Here is a 5,157-nt window from a genome sequence, read left to right as displayed (position 1 = left end):
CCCGCCCGCCCAGCCCTGCCCCGGGGGTCGGGCCCGGGAGGCAGCTCAGCCTGCGGTAGCAGAGCAAAACAAAAGTGCTGCTGGTCCTTAAACGAGGATTTATTCCTCGTAGAGAATCATAGGGGAAGTTTAGACTGGGTATTGGAAATCATTTCATTATGGAATGAACGGTTGGAGGTGGAGGAGTCACCGCCCCTGAAGTATTTAGAAGAAACATAGATATAGAGCTTAGTGACATGATTTAAGCACTGAACGAGTAAATCAGGTCACAGTAGGGGGATTTAGGTTATGGGTGGGCGTGATGGTCCTCAAGGGCCCTCCCAACCAAGATGATTCTATGATTCATAGAATCGTTTTGGTTGGGAAAGACCTTTAAGATCATCAAGTCCAGCCATGAGCTGAACTCTGCCACGTCCAGTGCTGGATCCTGTCCCCAAGCACCACACCTGCACGTCTTTGAAACACCTGAGGGGTGGTGATTCAGCCACCTCCCTGGGCGGCCTGTTCCAGTGTTGGATAAAACACTTTCAAATCCTATCTCCTTATCCTAGGCCCAGTCCTCTTCAACATCTTCATCAACGACTTGGACGCAGGACTTGAAGGAATTCTAAGCCAGGCTGCTGAGGATACAAAGCTGGGGGGAGCTGTCAACTCCCTCCAAGGTGGGCAGGCCCTGCAGGGAGACCTGGACAGGTCAGAGAGATGGGCAGTCACCAACCACATGAAGTTTAACAAGGGCAAGTGCCAGATTCTGCACCTGGGACGGGGCAACCCTGGTGGTAAGTACAGACTAGGGAACAAGGGAGAGCAGCGTGGTGGAGAGGGACCTGGGGTCCTGGCTGATGGCAAACTGAAGATGAGCCAGCAGAGTGCCCTGGCAGCCAGGAGGGCCACCCATGTCCTGGGGTGCATCAAGCAGAGCCTTGCCAGCCGGTCGAGAGAGGTGATTGTCCCGCTCTGCTGTGCATGGGTGCGGCCCCACCTAGAGCACTGCGTGCAGTTTTGGGCACCACAGTGTAACAAGGACATCAAGCTATTGGAGAGTGTCCAAAGGAGAGCCACGAGGGTGGTGAAGGGTGTGGAAGGGATGACTTAATGAGGAGCGGCTGAGGTCACTGGGATTATTCAGCTTGGAGGCTGAGGGGTGACCTCATTGCAGCCTGTGGCTTCCTCACCAGGGGAAGAAGTGGGTCAGGAACTAATCTCTTCACTCCTGTGACCAGTGACAGGACTCAGGGAAATTGCAGGAAGCTGAATCAGGGGAGGTTTAGGTTAGATATCAGGAAAAGGTTTTTCACCCAGAGAGGGTGGTTGAGCACTGGAACAAGCTCCCCAGGGAAGTGGTCACAGCACCAAACCTGCCTGAGTTCAAGAAGCATTTGAATGATGCCCTCAGGCACATGGTGTGATCCTTGGGGTGCCCTACACAGGGACAGGAGTTGGACTCGATGCTCCTGATGGGTCCCTTCCAACTCAGCATATTCTCTGATTCTGTGATTCTTTGCTCACCAGTGTTGGTTTGGCCATCCCCACCATCCTGCCATGGCTGTGACTTCTTTGGGCCAGTTGTCTCCTGTTTGCCCAGGCAGCCCCAGCCCCTGTACCCCTGCTGTGTTGTTCTCCACCTTGCTGTGTGGGGATGGCCCAAGCACAATTATTATAATTTCCTGGCTGCTAATGAAGAGTTCACCTTGAAGAACTAATGAGCTTTTAATTAGGGGAGTGTTAAGCAGAATTTCCTGTTCTTTTATGTGTGATGGAAAAGCCTTGTCTTACTCAATGCATAACCACAGATCAGGATCATATGGAAAAAAGGTGTTTTCCTTTGAAATCCTGTTTCCTTCCTCATTCTCCTGCAGATGTAGAGACTAACTTTCAGAAACTTTGACCTGACTTGATTAAAGAAAAAAAAAAAAAGTTAACATCTAATCAATGTTAGTCTGTCTGAAATGGGGGCTTTTCCTACCCCATCACTTGTGCAAATTAAAAACCAGTTTCAGGCCACCACCAGAATGGTCTGCCAGGCTGTGATTTCCTCCCTCTGGCTGCCTTCAGCTCCACCTGCCACATCTCAGCCTCCCTGTGAACTTGAGTTCATGGCTTAAGCCCTTGGAAGTCCCTCTATTGTTTTCAAAGGCTTTGGGATCAGGCAACAACACTATTGCATAGGAACTTTCCTAAGCAATGCCCAGCACTAACAAAGCCAGAAATGTTGCCAGATTGCTAAAGGATTGTATTACAAAATCCATGGACGTGGACAAAGGGCATGTTTTAATCACATGCTGAAAGGCCTAACTCTGACCTAGTAAGTATCCCCACGCCAAATAACAGAGGTTAGGGTTTAAAATGTGAAATGTGTGTATCATACTTGGGTTTGAAGATGGCTGGATTACAGTGATTCTGATTTGCCTGAATAATTTTGCTCCTCCACTAAGTATGAAGCTGCTGCTGATAAATAAAATTACTTAATTTGAAATTAAAAGCTATGTAAATCAAGCAAATCTGAGGGAACCAATAATTCTCAATAATCCACATGAAAATATTTTATTTATATTTTATTTATATGTCATTTCAAGAAATCAACAACTTAAAACACCATTTATGGAGATGGAATTCCCTGCCCTGCTGAGGCCCTTCCAACTGAATTTTATATCCCCATCAGTAAAGAGGATCTTAAACCTATTTTTGCAATATAGGCTTCAGGATCAGAGGCAATGCTGTAGAACATACAGCTCTAAGGACATGTGGATTAAATGGAATCCATTACATGGATTTTCAGGTTTAAATACATGCATTTACAGGCATATTTTACAGATGTTATTTAGGTATGTAAGTGCAGTCATGGATATCATCTGCACATTAGCTGGTGCATAAACAGTTCCAGGTTGCACACATTCCAGAAATCCTCGTGTTAATAAAGTGTATCAGATCAAATTCATACTTTTTTTTTTTTTTTTTGGCATGTTCTTCAGAAAACCTGTTGCAGTGCTTAAGACTCCTACTTTTAATTTAAATTAAATTTAAAACATCAAAACCAGATTATCATCCCTACAATATGTAGGAAGATCATACCTGCTGGATATTTTTAATTTTTCAATTTGTACTACATAGTTTCAAATGTGGAATAATAAACAAAATTCAACTTTGTCACCCAAGCATAAGTCTACTGAATTAAGTTGAGTCATATATACAAATTCAGGAAAATTTGTCATAGTATTTCTAGGGTTAAATGCAGTCTTAACTTCTTTGTGAATCTGGTGGTTAAATCCTATTCTAAGTAAATTCTTATTATTACTCCTATTAAAGAAACTTTCTTAGTTGGGGACTTCTGCAATTTCTTGTTCCTAAACTAACATACAAATTAAACTGAAAGCTCCTTTATTTGTCTGTATAGATTAATTGATAAGGGCAAATAGTCCTGAACTCCAAGGTGAAGGTTGTTCCATGGATCATTGTGGCCGTGTGCACCTTATTTGGTAAACATATCAAGTGGCAGGGCAGCACTTCATGACAAGGCAGCACTAAACAACATGCCCTAGTGAGTTGTTTCACAACAAATAAAAACTTAACACTTCTTTCTGAGTCATTTAAAATACACCTTCTATATCAGCCTTTGAGTCAGAAAGTCACAGATTCAATAACAAATGTGAATGCCTGGCATTCTTTGATGTTTTACTCGGAATGTACAAGAAAGCTGGGGTTTTCCTCTCAGTCATGTAAAAATGATTTTTTTGGGGTTTTTTTTGACAGCTCAGAGTGGTCAAAATTAATATAATTTTTTCAAAAGCTATTGACATTGGTTTTGAAACAAGAAGAATTCATAAACACCAATTCTCAAGTGCAGTGTCTGCTGGTTTCCTTGAACTACAGCTGTGTGTGCAGCATGTGCTGCAATATCTGGGCACACAGAAACCTCTGTTCTGTTACGGCAGGGTAGGGCTGCATACCTTCTGTGACAGGCTGCCAAGGCCATCTTTAGGGTGTGTGCCCATCTTTGATGGCCACATCTAAACCCACATTTTGTCTTCCTTTTGCTTAAGTGCTCTCATGAGCCCTTCAAGCCAGAGGCTTTACTGGATTAACACTAGTGCTTACATCAGGTATTACAAAATCACATGGTCTTGCAAAAATCACATAAAAGAATAAAAATGCAGGATTTTTTCTAATGACAAAATCCTGAGCAGCTTTAAATATACACGATACCTTTGCCTTGAAAGACCATAAGTAGATTTAGCCTGATACAATAACAACACATTTTGTAAGAATGAAAACGAGTCAGCTGCTAAGACAAACAGTGCAAGATGTGCATGTCAAAAATTCATTTCAGGTTGCAGTCACTGTAGGAATCCCCTAACTATTTCCAAGTTTAATTTCTCCTTCCCAGATACCTCTTGTGATGAATTACCTGATATCATTTTGCATTCCTTATATAAGAATAAACCTCTGTACAGTGTACTTTTCATTTTGTCATAACAGCTTTTTCATTTTGGTCAGTGAGGAGACATATTTTGGACTGAAACAAAAACTAAGCATCCTGAAAGGAACCAAAAGTGGATTTTCCTCTGCTACGATGATATTCTGGCATAAAAGAGATGAGTGTATCTGAATTTTTGGAAAGCCAAATATCAGTGTTTTAATGCAGGCTCTGGTGGCTTCAGCACACCCAGCTGTGCTGGTGGTGAAGCTGCTGGTTCCGTCCTGCAGGGGACAGCCTGTGTCCTCAGTCCTGCCCCTGAGCTCAGGGCTTCTGGCTTTGTCAGCCTGTGCCCTGCTGATGAGAACGAATTGTCAGCTCATGCAGGTAGTTGTGGAGACCTTCTTGCATCTAACTTGTTCTGCAGTTTGGTAAAATGTGGTGCTTGGAGAACATTTAAAGACTAATGTATTACTACTTAAGATTCAATGGAAACAACTTACACTCACATGGCTATTTTTAACATTACAATTAAGGATACCAGTAGTTTACACCTAAGAATAGTTTATATCTGTGTCTTCTTCTGAAAAGAAAAAGAGGAAATCAGTATAACATTTGAAAAGCTGAGGTAACACCTGTAAATATTGCTATTGACACAGGACCTTTTCAATATATTAAGAATTTCCCTATACAAATGAATGTGCTTAAGATTAGTTACTGTATCAAGTTTGGGTTTCATTCCT

The sequence above is a fragment of the Chaetura pelagica genome, unplaced genomic scaffold, assembly GCF_000747805.2.
Source record: "Chaetura pelagica isolate M959 unplaced genomic scaffold, ChaPel_1.0 scaffold1, whole genome shotgun sequence".
Classification (NCBI taxonomy): domain Eukaryota; kingdom Metazoa; phylum Chordata; class Aves; order Apodiformes; family Apodidae; genus Chaetura; species Chaetura pelagica.
The sequence above is the reverse complement of the archived record's forward strand: the minus strand, read 5'-3'. Positions refer to the sequence as shown.